This window comes from Schistocerca serialis, chromosome 5 (genome assembly GCF_023864345.2).
Source record: "Schistocerca serialis cubense isolate TAMUIC-IGC-003099 chromosome 5, iqSchSeri2.2, whole genome shotgun sequence".
NCBI classification, from domain to species: domain Eukaryota; kingdom Metazoa; phylum Arthropoda; class Insecta; order Orthoptera; family Acrididae; genus Schistocerca; species Schistocerca serialis.
The window spans coordinates 598,421,048-598,435,934 of NC_064642.1; positions in this window are offsets into that span (position 1 = coordinate 598,421,048).

The following is a 14,887-nucleotide window of genomic DNA, read 5'->3' on the forward strand; positions in this document are numbered from 1 at the left end:
AATTGCAATTAATGTTCTCGCTGCGGCGGTGGGAACGTCTGTCTCAGCATACTTATTTGCTGACGACTTCTGCCTCTACTACAGCTCCATTGGCATTGCAGCTGCTGAACGTCAGCTGCAGGGCGCTATCTGCAAGGCGCAGTCTTGGGCTGTAGCTCATGGCATCAAGATTTCTGGGTGGGGTTTTTGATGCCCAGTTGACTTGGCTCCCTCATATTCGGCAGCTTAAACAGATGTGTTGGCGGCATCTTACTGCTCTGCGATGCTTAAGCCTCACCAGCTGGGGAGCAGAACGATCTACCCTCTTACAGCTCAACCAGGCGTTAATCCAGTTCCGTCTGGATTATGGGAGCCTGGCTTATGGTTCAGCATCCCCTTCTGCTTTGCAGGTGCTAGACCCTATCCTTCACAGCAGGAACCGACTTGCCCTTGGAGTTTTCCGGACCAGCCCTGTGAACAGCATACTTGTAGAGGCAGGTGTCCCTCCACAGCGGTTACAGTGCCAACGTTTACTGACTGCTTATGCTACACACGTTTGTAGCATGCTCAGGAATCCTAATTATAGTCTCCTGTTCTGTCAGTCATTCGGCCACCTCCCAGACCGTAGGCCCCGGTCGGATCGTACGATCATGGTCCGCATCAGAGAGCTCCTCTCCAGGCCACCAGTAAACCATATCTGGGCATTGCCTTCACGGAGACTGATTTGGGGGCAGTCTTATGCTGCACAGTTCTCACGCTTTGGGACGCTGAATGGCGCAATCTGACCACACATAATAAACTCTGTGCTGTAAAGGAGACGACAGCTGTGTGGTGATTGTCCATGCGAGTCATTGACAGGGACTCCGTCCTCCTTTGTCGGCTCCGCATTGGACACACCCAGCTGACGCATGGATATTTACTGAGCCGTGGGGACCCACCTCTCTGTCGCTGCGGGGCGGCTCATTTTATTCTTCCGTCCGCCTTTAGCTGTGCTCAGGCAGACATTTGCGCTGCCTGATATGCTCCCTGCCCTTTTAACTGATGACCCTGCTATGGCAGGCTTAGTTTTGCGTTTTATTCAAGCAGGGGGCTTTTATCAACTAATCTAAGTGCTTGTCTTTCTGTGTTGATTCTGGCCTATGGCCTCCGATTTTTTAGTGTGTTTCTCGGTGGCTGGCTTTTCCTTTTTTGTCTCTACGGTCGGCCATCCACTGTCACACTGTGTGATTTTAAATCGTTTTGTCTGATCTCTTTCTAAGTCTTTCTTGTCCTGTGTCATCTGCCGTCTTTTCTGTCATTCGTTTTTTATTCTCTGTGGGTGTTTTTAGTTTTTGGAAAAAGGGACCGATGACCATAGCAGTCTGGTCCCTTTAATCCCCCAAACCAACCAACCAGCTTTCAGAGTTTATGTCAGTGCTTCCCAGAATGCACTCCATATACAAGAGAGGGGGATCCCGCAGGGCTCTGTCCTGAGTGTCCCACTATTTTTAATTGCCATCAGTGGTCTCACATTAGCAATAGGATCGTCAGTATTCCCCCTCAGATATGCTGACGATTTCAATATTTGCTTCTGCTCCTTTTGTTGTGGCTGAATGCTGCCTGCAGGGAGCTATACGAATGCACAGTCATGGGCCCGCATTCACAGCTTTGAGTTTTCGGCGCCAAAACTTGTGTCAACCACTTTTGTCGTCATGATACAGTCCACCTCCAGCCAGAGCTTTACCTCGACTACTAGATGTAGTGGAGACTTACCACCTTTTGGGACTGGCACTTGACGCCCACTTAACGTGACTTTCACATCTATGTCAGCTTAAGCGCAAGTTCTGGCATCACCTTAATATCTTCGACTTCTGAGTTACACCATCTGGGGTCCTGATTGTCTTATACTGCTGCAGCTGTACAAAGCCCATGAGCAGTCCTGTATTGAGTATGGGAGCCTGGTGTATGGTTCCGCATCGCCCTCCACACTACATCTGCTGGACCCTAACCACCAATGTTGAGTTCGCCTCGCGATGGGAGCATTCCAAATGAGCCCAGTGAACAGTGTCCTCGTGGAAGCTGTCGTTCCTCCATTGCGGCTCTGGCGGCAATTACTGCTCGCCAATTATACTGCCCACATTTACAGTTCGGCTCACCATCCAGATTACCTTCTTCTTGTCCCCAACATCGCGATCAGTCTCTCACAAAGGTGGCCCAGTTCTGAGAATCGCCTCCGTGCGTGTCCAGTCGCTTCTTGCTGCATTGGACGCTTCCCTTCTACCACCTTTCCTGAGGGTTTACTTCTGTACACCTCTATGGTCCATACCTCGGCCAGGTCTTTGGCTGGACCTGTTACAAGCCCCAAAGGCTCAGTTCCACCTGAGGCCCTCCGCTGGTGGTTTTGTCCCTCTGCTTGGTGAGTTTGAGGGCTCAGAAATAGTCTACACAGATGTTTCTATGGTCGTCGGTCTTGCTGGCTTCGCTTACGTTCACGTTGGCCATAGTGAATAGCGCTACTTGCTGGATGGCTGCAGTGTTTTCACTGCACAATTGGTAGCCATCTATCGCGCTCTTGGGCATATCCACTCCCGCGCCAGTGAGTCTTGAGTCATCTGTACTGACTCTTAAGCAGCCTACAAGCTCTAGACCAGTTCTTGCATCGTCATTTTTTGGTAATGACTATCCAGGAGTTTCTTTATGCCCTCGAGAACAGCGGACGTTCGCTGACCTTCATTTGGCCTCCTGGACATGTCGGTGCCATGTTTGCGTCAGGAAAAAGGAGCTGATGACTCTGTCGTTTGGTCAGACCAACCAACCAACTGACGTAGTTGCAAGGTACGATGTTGTTATCTTTGCTTAAAGTGTGCTTGTGTTTCTTTGAGTGCATTGCAGTTCGGTAAACAGTAACCATGTGACAGTCCAAGCAGTATGTTGTGAGTGGACGATGGATTTACCAATGCTGAAAAAATCAACACGCACCTGGTTAGTGCAGGAAGAATGCAGTTCGGTCTTGTACTGTGTATTCAGCAAGATATCCAATAGACGTCAACCATCTCGGCAATTATTTAGCAACATCTTCTGCCAATTCCTGAAAGTGGTAGTGTAACACAACATACTCAGAAGGAAACAAGTGGCGACAGAAGAGAGGTGGAAAATCAAGTCAGCGAAGAGTTCGCATTCTCCATAGACATAGTCCGCCTGCTTAACTGAGTGGTAACGTATTTGCAAACCTTGCAGCGGACCCGGTTTCGATTCCCAGCCGGGTTGGAGATTTTCTGCGCTCGTAGACTGGTTATTGGGGTGTCATCATCATCATCATCATCATCTCATCATCACCGACACGCAAGTCGCCCAGTCCGGCGACACCTGAAGTGAGACTTGCAATCCGGCAGCCAGACTTCCCTGCTGGGGCCTCCCAGCCATCAATACCACACGATCACTCAGTCATTTATTTTCCATAGCCATAGGTACAATCTCTATCACATCTCTCTCCATCAAGAGCTACATGGAAATGACTATGAGAATCGTGTTAATTTCTGCACATGAGCATTAAGACAGGATACTCCAGACATATCCTGTATCTTGTTTAGCGATGAAGCTACATTTGCCAATTTATCAATCAATTGCAGGTGAACTGCGGAAACCTACACTACTGATCTTCCATGGATGCTAGAAGACGTTGCTCTGCAGGCTAGGAGGAATGTATGGTGTCAACATGGTGGCTGTCCAGCCCTTAGCGCACGGAGTAGTGCAGCATATCTTCACGAATTGATTCCAAATTGTTGAAGAGGCTGGTCCAGTCCACAGATCTGACGCCTGTAGACGACATTTTGTGGGGAAAGCTGAACGCACAGTTTACAAGAACATACCAACCACATCCTACGATACGCAACGATGTATCACTGCTGCCTATCCTGACATTCCTGAAATACTACCAGGTGTGAGGCTGTCGTTCCATATCTGACTCGAAGCGTGTAGTGCCGCTGCCGATGGTCAATTTGATCACAACATGTGATGGATAGTTGTCTCGTTAATCTTCAGAGTTAACATAATTAGTGTATGTACTTCTGTTGTTCTTTCATGTGTACTACCACTGGTATTGTACAAGTGTCGGTAAGGGAACTTTTTAAAATACGATATCTCGTAAACGACTCGCACTAGAACCTAGGAACAAACTCTACTGATATTGTAATTTACCCTATTTTTAGTTTTTTTGGCAATAGGCAGTGTTTCATTTAAAAATGTATATGTTTGTTCAAATACAAACTTCATAAGTCTTATTATAATTTTTTTATTGACTAACAGTACGAGCACCTGAGTACCTACGCCTCCTGCTAACCCCCCTGCGGGTTCAGGGCTTAGAATGGGCCCACGGTATTCCTGCCTGTCGTAAGAGGCGACTAAAAGGAGTCTCCAACGTTTCAGCCTTTATGTGATAATCCCCTGTCGGGTTTGACCTCCATATCTCAAAAGAGCGAGCCAACTGGCGAAGGGCGCCTTACATGGTGCATGTTGTCCATCGTGCATTGAGACCTCTAGCCAGCTTTACTGTCGTCGCGTTGCCATCCCTCTCGTTCTCCATCTCTTGGGCGAAGATGTGTTCCTGGGTGCAATTTCCACCATGCACTGTGCAGTGTTGGTTTTTGCGGAGGTGACGACCATGGACTTAACTGCACCTAATATCCAGCACGGTAGCCAGTCTGTTGTGGTGGGACCATCATGTACCCTGTTGATTGTTCCCCCTGACAACACATCGCTCTACTGATGCCTGCGCCGTTTACTCCCCATGTATGCCAAGGAGTAGATGCCCATCTCCCTGGGGCATCAGGACTCCCAGCAAAGGCCATCCTGCCAGGTGGCCCTTGCTGTGGCTGGGTGGCGCCCATGGGGAGGGCCCTTGGTGGCATCAGGGTGGATGACAAGCAATAAAGCGTGGCACATCATCTCTTGCTGGTGGCCAGCCACCAGCAGTCTCTAAGTGTTTGAGGGCTCACTTTAAAGCTAACGTGTATGACCCCAAATCGTTCACCTCCCTGGCCACACCATGGAGGAACGAAAGCCTGTGAATGACAGTGAAACGTATTCGCCCCGGTACCTCGTCTGTACCAGGGCTGATGGGGAATCCTTTGCATCCGTGATGCCTCAGTTCTTTGTAGAGCATTTAGAGGACAAGTTCAGGGAGGTGGAGGGCTTGTCCAAAATGAGGTCCGGTTCAGTCTTAATAAAAACAGCATCCTCTGCCCAGTCACGGGCCTTTCTCGCTTGTAAGACACTGAGGGATGTTTCAGTTACTATCAAGCCCAATAAAAACTTAAATATGGTCCAGGGCATTATTTTCCACAGGGATCCCCTTTTACAGTCCGATGACGAGCAGCACGCCAACTTAGAGCGACGGGGTGTCCATTTCATACAGCGCATCCACCGGGGTCCGAGGGATCATCAAGTTGCCACTGGTGCCTCCCTCTTGGCCTTCGAGGGTGACACATTACCTGAGAAGGTCAAGGTGATGGTCTACCATTGTGATGTAAAGCCATATATCCCTCCCCGATGCGGTGCTTCAAGTGTTGGAAGTTTGGCCATATGTCTTCCCGCTGTGCTTCCAGCCTCATGTATCGCGATTTTGATCGTCCATCCCATCCTGATACTCCATGTGCCCCGCCTCCCATCTGTGTCAACTGCAGAGAGCACCTAGCCCCTTGCTCGCCGGACTGTCCGATTCTGCAGAAGGAAAGGAAAATAATGGAATACAAGACCCTGGACCGACTAACCTACACTGAGGGTAAGCGGAAATTTGAACGGCTTCATCCCATGCGCATGCCATCCTCTTATGCCGGTACTGACACTCCCGCTACAGTTCCATCAGCTGCAACATTTACAGTCAGCTCTCAGAGTCAAAGTACCACACCTGCCCCATAACTGGTGGGGGCACTTCACTCCCTGTTGCTCCTGCTCCATCTACTTCAGGGGCAACCCCCCCCCCCCCCCAACCATCTGGGACGTTACCACTTCCCAGCCAGAGAAGCGTAAGACTTCTTTGGCTCCTGTCACCAGGAAGGGGTCCCTTGGGGACATCCCTTCATAACTTCAGACCAGTGGGCACACGCAAGTAGCTGAAACAACCACAGGTCGCTGGTCGTAATGCCTCACGGTCGTCATCCATCCCTGAGACTGACCCAGGGAAGCCCTCCCAGCCAGAACCACCGAAGGCAAAGCGCAAGAAACAGAAAAAGAAAAAGGTTCCCAAGAATCCCGACATTGCAGTAGCACCCGTCCCACCGCTTTCTACAAACACAGCGTCTGGATGAGGTCGAGATTCTGGCGTCTGCTGAAGACCTGGATCTCGCCGGACCCTCGGACGCAATGGATGTCACTCACTCAGGTACTGAACTGGTGGCAGCATGTGACCCAGCGGCGTAATCTGCCTCCCCAGTCCCTTTACACCTTTCTCAGCCATGGACAATGTCATCCTCCAGTGGAACTGCGGCAGTTTCTTCCACCATCTTGCTGAGCTCTGACAACTTCTCAGCCTTCACCTTTTCTTCTGCGTTGCTCTTCAAGGCCCTCTGTGGCTATCGGGGGTATTATAAGAATCGAGCAGCTTACGAAAGGCTATCTGGTGGTGTCTGCATCTATGTCCATCACTCTCTTCACAGCGAGTCTGTCCCTCTGCATACACCTTTAGAGGCTGTCGCTGTTCGGGTGTGGACGCCACAGGCTGTTACTGTCTGCAGTCTGTATCTTCCGCTGGATGGTGATGACCCGCAGCATGTCCTGGCTGCGCTGATAGCCCAATTGCCGCCACCTTTCCTGTTACTGGGCGACTTCAACGCCCATAACCCTCTGTGGGGTGGGTTAGTGGCAACAGGTCGAGGCGCCACCATTGAGCATGTATTGACACAGCTCGACCTTTCCATTTTAAATGATGGTGCCTTCACACATTTCAGTGTGGCACATGTCACTTACTCAGCAGTTGACCTTTCGATCTGCAACCCTAGCCTCTTACCGTCTATCCAATGGAGAGTGCATGACGACCCGTGGGGTAGTGACCATTCCCCGATTTTTCTGTCACTGCCACAACGTCACTCTTCTGGGCGCTCTTGCAGATGGGCTATGAATAAGGCTGACTGGGACTTGTCCTCCTCCATATCCGCTATTGCGCCTCTTTTTGATGAAGCCGTTGATGCGGTGGTTCACTCGGTCACCACCGGCGTTGTTACTGCCGCAGAATCAGCCATTCCCCGTTCTTCTTGGTCCCCTCACCAGAGGACTGTGCCTTGGTGGTCGCCTGAGATCGTTGAGGCAATTAAAGATCGCCAGCTGGTGCTCCAGCGTCACAAGCGACATTCCTCAATAGAACACCTCATCGCCTTTAAACGGCTCTGTGCGTGGGCCCGCCGCCTTATTCGCCAACGCAAGCAGGAGTGGTGGGAACGGTATGTCTCCACCATTGGGCTCTATATCTCTCCATCGCAGGTTTGGGCCAAGATTAGGCGCCTCTATGGCTATCGGACCCCTGTCAGTGTCCCTGCGCTCTCACTGAATGGAGCAGTTTGTACTGACTCCAACGTAATTACAAACCGCTTGGCAGAGCATTTTGCTCCCAGTTCCGCTTCTGCGAATTACCCATGGCCTTCCGCTCCATTAAAGAGCGGGTGGAACCTTGGAGCCCCTCATTTCACACCCACCATCCTACAATGTTCCATTCAGTGAGTGGGAATTCCACAGTGCCCTAGCCGCTTGCCCTGTTACAGCTCCTGGACCAGATCGCATCCACTGTCAAATGCTCAAACACCTTTCATTGGACTGCCAGCGACGCCTCCTCGACCTTTACAACCGTGTCTCGGTCGAGGGTGAGTTTCCGTCGCAATGGCGGGAAAGCATTGTTATACCCGTTTTGAAACCTGGTAAGAACCCATTGGAGGTGTACAGCTACTGCCCCATTAGCCTCACCAACGTCCTTTGCAAGTTGCACGAACGCAAGGTAAGCCGGCGGTTGAGTTGAGTACTCGAGTCTCGGGGCCTTCTGGAACCATCTCAGGGTGTGTTCCGTAAAGGCCGCTCTGTCGCCGACAATCTGGTGAGCCTGGAGTCAGCCATCCGTACGGCCTTTTCCCACCATCAGCACCTCGTCGCTGTCTTTTTCGACATGCGGAAGGCGTACGATACGACATGGCGCCATCATATCCTCTCTACGCTTCATGGATGGGGTCTTCGGGGTCCACTGCCGATTTTCCTACGGAATTTTCTGTCGCATCGTACCTTCCGCGTGCAAGTTGCGGCCTCCCATAGTTCCTCCCGAGTTCAGGATAATGAGGAGAATGGGGTACCACAGGGACCTGTCCTAAGCGTCTGCCTGTTTTTAATTGCAATTAACGGGCTCGCTGCTTCGGTGGGAACGTCTATCTCAGCTTCCTTGTATGCTGACGACTTCTATCTCTACTATAGCTCCATTGGCATTGCAGTTACTGAACGCCAGCTGCAGGGCACTATCCGCAAGGCGCAGTCTTGGGCTGTAGCTCATGGCATCAAGATTTCTAGGTGGGGTTTTTGATGCCCAGTTGACTTGGCTCCCACATATTCGGCAGCTTAAGCAGATGTGTTGGCGGCATCTTACTGCTCTGCGATGCTTGAGCCACACCAGCTGGGGCGCCGACCGATATACCCTCTTACGGCTCTCCCAGGTGTTAATCCAGTCCCATCTGGATTATGGGAGCCTGGCTCATGGTTCAGCATCCAAATCTGGGTTGCAGGTGCTGGACCCAATCCTTCACGGTGGTATCTGACTTGCCACAGAGCTTCTCTCCGGGCTTGGGGTTTTCCATCTTCCACCTCCTTTCCGGGCCCCTCTGCGTACACCCCCGTTGTGTGTGCCCTGCCCTTGCCTTCGGCTCGAATTGGCACAGGGCCCGAAGGACTCAGTCCCTCCGGAGGCCTTCCGCTGCCGCTTTCTTTCCATCCTTGCCACGTGTCAGGGCTCTGGTGTTGTTATGCTCTCACTCTAGGGGACCACTACAAACAACATTCATTGCTGGCTGGCTGCAGTGTTTTCACTGCTGAGCTGGTCGCCATCTTTTGTGTCCTAGAGTATATCTGCTCCTGCTCAGGTGAGTCCTTCGTTATCTGTAGCGACTCCCTGAGCAGTTTACGAGCTATCAACCAGTGTTTCCCTCGCTCTCGTCTGGTACTAGCTATCCAGGAGTCTCTCCATACTCTTGCCCGTTGCGACCGCTCTGTGGTCTTTGTGTTGACCCCAGGCCATGTTGGGATACTAAACAATGAACATCTAGACCACCTGGCCAAACAGGCCACCAGTAAACCATCTCTGGACTTTGGCCTCCCGGAGACTGATTTGTGAGCACTCTTACTCTGCAAAAATTTCGTGCTTTGGGACCTTGCATGGCGCGATCTGACCACACCTAATAAACTCCATGCTATCAAGGAAACGACGACTGTGTGGCGGTCATCCAAGCGAGCCACTCATAGAGACTCAGTTGCGAGCCACTCATAGAAACTCAGTTGTCCTTTGTCGACTCCATATTGACCACACGCGGCTGAGGCAGAGTTATTTACTGCATCGTGAGGACCCGCCTCTATGTCGCTGCTGTGTGGCTTTGACGGTGGTCCACATTTTATTGTCCTGTCCCCTTTTAGCTGTGCTTGGGCAGACTTTTGCGCTGCCTGATACGCTCCCTGCCCTTTTAACAGATGACACTGCCATGACAGGCTTAGTTTTGTATTTTATTCGGGCAGGGGGCTTTTATCACTTAATCTAAATGTTTGTCTTTTTTGTGTTGAGTCTGCCCTTGGCCTCCGATTTTAGACTGAGTTTTTAATGTGTTTCTTGGTGGTTGGCTTTTCCTTTTTTGTCTCTGTGGTCGGCCAACCACTGTCACATTCTGTGTGATTTTAATTCCTTTTGTCTGGTCTCTGTCTAAGTCTTTCTTGTCCTGTGTCGTCTGCCGTCTTTTCCATTGTTCTTTTTTATTCTGTGTGAGTATTTGAAACTTTGGAAAAAGGGGCAAATGACCATAGCTGTGTGGTCCCTTCAATCCCACAAACCAACCAACCACTTCATACAAAGGGGGTGGAGAGGGGCTGGAACACGGGCATCTATTGCTAACTGCTGCTACGAATCTACAGTGAGACCTTGAGAAGTTACCTTAGCGGATGCACCATGCCGCGTCATTACACTGTCATGTAAATGATGTCACTTCGCTCAAAACAAGATTTACTAGCTATTGGAGGAGTGGCATACTTACCAGATGGACGAGCACAAGCAGATGATGAGATAAGATAACGAATGTAGAGTTCTGTATGTAAGGGAAAATGTGACCTAATAGTCATGGGACATAGGATCGCCGTAGTAGGGGAAGGAATAGAAGAAAGTGTTATGGGAGACTACGCGATCGGTGGGAAGAATGAAAGAGGAGAAAGGTTAATTATCTGCAATTTCAAGCAGTAGCAGCGAATATACTGTTCAAAATTAATAGAAACAGGAGGTATATTTTGAAAAGGCCTGGAGCACGGAAGATTCCATCTGTATTACCTCATGATCAGACAAATACACACTATTTGACTATCAGTTCAACTTGCTCGTATACGATAGATCTAATTACTAACTAAAATTGAACACAATCACCATTAATAACCACTGATAACGATTAGCCTCATAATGTATATTAGAGAGAGAGAGAGAGAGAGAGCAGTTCTAGGAGTTTTGCAAATAGTTTCACAACTTTGAACGTCGAGAATGCTTTGTATATGTGAGAAATTCAATTCTCACCATAGTTCGAAGTCTACATTAAAACCACGCCCGCAAATACCTATATCTGCATATGACTATTATGAATGTAATGAGCATGACTCAATGTATGGGAACTGTATTAAAATTTAATATGTGGCTTTCTGACATGATTTATCTTACGTGGTAGGCAAGTTACTTGGAAGGTAAATTTCTCTCCTTTGCTCTTCTTTTTAAGAAAATAGTATTTTGCTTTATGATATCTAGTTCTTAATCCAGTGTTTCAGAGCAAAATATTACAAACAGAACAACAAGTTACTCTGAAAAAGTTACGTAATTTTGTTACTTAAAAGTATCAGACAAGTTTGTTCACTGAAGAAGAACACTGCAGAAAGGAGTTAAGGATTAATTCTTAAATGTGCTGGAAGTTTTTCTATGTAAGCAGCAGCTCAGATTTTGGATTTTCACTCTTGGGAACTTAGTGTTCTTTGTTATGTTTTCCACATTGTGAGGTTTAGATGCCATGATAGTGTTTGGTAAAGTCCGGAGAGCCGAACCAATAATTCCAGTAACATGCACATAGTACAGTTTACCAGGGCACGCAGCCCCATGTAGTAAGTCATGATGTAGTTCCTTGAGTACGCCACTAAAAAGGACATTTCACCATTTGAAGCTAGTAGTGTGCTTGCCTTAGGTGTGCGAAACCATGGACATCATGACAATGTAGAAATAGGCCAGAATAAGCATAACGTTTTCCTTGTAAATATGAATTTGTATGTGTTATCCAAACATTTCCTAAATTAGGTGGATTCGCCGGCTCTTTGAAGTCTCGAATCGACATACGAGCATATGATTATAGCTGGTGACATGACAATATATTTTATTTACAATAATTCCTCCCCTGTGAAATTTAAGCGGATGCTTTCGTTTTCAAACGTGTCACTTGTTCAGCTTACTCCCACCCATAATACGAATGGTAATCACACTCTCGCACATATATTTGCAACGAAATCCCCAAACAGAATAATTTTTATCTCTCAAATGTCCACACCTGACATGTCCGCCCATGATATCATTTCCATGACGTACTGGTTTGAATGCCCCGGAAAGACACTGCAACTGGTTACATATCGAGACTTTAGAGGCATTAATTTATCTGAACTTTCAACTGAGGCGCAAGAAATAGTTTGTGGGAAGTCTTCTATTTCCTTTTCGGACAACGAAAAACCCCATGGATTTGCTAACAAACTATATGATAAATATGCTCTCCTAAGACCAACAAAGCAAGAAAGAAACCTGACCTTGGCTAACTGAAGACATAAAACAGCTTATGGATCCCAGAGACGATGCACTCTGGCATACAAACTACTCCCCAAGCCTGAAAATCATACTGCTTACAAGCAGAAGTGGAAGAGAATCGTTCAAACCGTGAGAAATGCAAAACTTGGGTATGCCTGTGCATTAACCGACAACAGAAATAGACCAGTTGTCCCTATGGATAACCCTGCGTGGTCTTGGTATGGACAAAGTAAAAGCAGCAGCTTCTCCCATTATCCGAGATGAAGAACTGAACCGGTGCACCACATTACCTGCAACCACAACTGAACCACATTCGGAACAGAGCCTGGTTGATTACTTCATATGGGTGAACGACTGCAGCTACAAAAAAATTCTGTCTAAAACATGTTACTTGCAGTACCGTCAAAAAAGCCATCATGCATCAGCGCAGCACCTACTTAACGTTATAGCATCGCAGCCCAAAAGGTGTAGATAATTATTGACCAAACTACGGTCCGTTATAAAATATATCTTCAACCACTCCTTAACCGCAAATGCTTTTCCCTATGGCCTGGAAAAGTGACTAGTCATGCCACTACCAAAAAAGGACAATGACACAGCACCCTCTGATTACCGACCTAGTTGTATTCTCCCAGCGCTGTCCATAGCTTTCGAGTACCTGTATATAGCCCACGACCAGCCAACAGACTACCTAACTACAAACAACCTACAAGACGGATACCAGTCTGGTTTATGTAAACTTCGCAGCACAACATCTGCCTTAATAAAGATAACAGATGACCTGAAGCTTGCCATTGATGCACAAGAGGCAATTATTATGTGCTCCTTAGACTACAGTAAAGCCTTTGACTCTGTCGACTTCGACATTTTAAACTTAGCAATTTAAATTTCTCGATAGGTGCAGTGGTTTCACTTATACCTGACGTTTCGCCACCAGTGCGTCATGTTCGCACCATAATGTCACAGAAGAGGCACAGAGTACCAGGCGTCCCCCTAGGTTCGGTATTGGGTCCTACACTTTTTCTTTTTACATAAATTATCTGTCATCAGTCCTGTCCTACTGAAAATACCACATGTACGCTGATGACCTCCAGTAGTATCTAAGTATAAAATCGACAAACCTCCAGGACAGCTATTGAGAATCTCAATACCGTCCTGTGTCCACTATCAAAATGGGAACAGGATAGCTCAACCAATTCAAAACCTCAGCGGTACTCGTTGATCATTCTAGGCTCACTGGCCCCTAATATCAGAAATACCTACCATCTTTAATCCTAAAATGGACAAATATCAACCTTTTTCCTTCATGAAAGAGTCTAGGAGTAATAATAAACGAAAATCGAAATTACAGTGAGCACGTAATTACAGTGAGCAAGCAGACGTCAGCATCTCTCCACGCCCTACAAAAATAAAAAAGCTATTCCCTCTTGACCTGAAAAAGAAACTGGTACAAATACGTATACTTCCAATTACTGTATACAACGATGTTCTACTGCAATGGCTTTTCGAGGGCAGTTCACTGGTTACTAATGCCAGTGTTCGTCATATCTATGATGTTAGAATCTTTGATCATATTTCGTCCTGAAATACACAGCTGCCCTGGCTACATGCAGACAAGCGCAGAAGTCTACATACTCTGTGTCTTCTCTATTGTCTTATCAACGAACACTGTCCCTCATAGCCTTCTTCGACCTTAATGCTCTCATCTGAACGACATGGCAGAAACTCTTCTTCCCACCAGAGCAAAATCCGCTCCATCCCACTTCCGCTCCATCCAACTCCATATTTCAGCCATTTTCCCGAAGGCCTTCCAAGTAGCAGTTTCCCGACTATTGCATAACCTCCCGGATTACATTAGAGAACTAATGAAAGTGCTGCAGATTTGGCGAGATGTACTGAATACGATAGCTGAAAATTCGTTAAAGGTATCTGACCAGGATAGAGATTTGACATTGCGCGAGAACGTATTAACTACTAGGGAGAGTTTTGTGCAGTTTCAAAGCTGTATTAAGGGCATAGCTAAAAGGCGACTCTGATCTGGGAATCAAGTCCATAGTATCGAAGAGTTCATGAAGTACGGCCAATGGCTACTTGTAGTCTCACAGTGTGAGAGGTAATTGTGAGTTGAGTTTCGTGAGTTTCGTGTAATGAGGATGTAACTGTGTCTTTGAGTCGTAGAGTTTTTCCCGGTCAATACATGCGAGAACACAACCACAGTAATGCTGACATTGACTTCTTTCTTTTGTAAATAGTTTTAGTGCCGGAGACTTTGCAAAGGCAAAGGTCCCGAGTTCTAGTCTCGGTCCGGCACACAGTTTTAATCTGCCAGGAAGTTACAAATCAGTGCACACCCCGCTGCAGAGTGAAAATTTCATTTTGGAATCATTTGTTTGAAGTCCATCACATCTACCGTTTTCTGTCCGTTTCGTATAATTCCTTCCTAGTGTGTTGCTTTTTTCGTCTCAGAGTGTGTTTAGGAGTGTTTACCATGGACTCAAGATGTAGAATGTGAATTGTAGGAACAACTTTAGTACATTAGTAAGTCTGTTTCCGGAAGCAACAATCTATAGGGCTGGATTCTCCCTAAGGAGGGACGAAATGTAGCAGCCTATGTCACAGCCACAGTCCAGTCGTCACCAGGGCTGAGCTGGTAACGACAACCTGCCTTATCAGCTACAGCGATTCTGAATTATAAGCCGGACACTGACCAGGTTTCAAGAAGCTTCTGTGGCTTAATGCACTAGCATATAGCAACAGCCAGTCGTAAGTACTTGGCCTTTGTTGAGACATTACAACATAAGGTATATCTCGGCTCCTACCGCATAGTCAGCTCTGGATAGCTGCATTTAAACGCTCGGCCCAGTTGAATACCTCATCGGTATGCAGAGA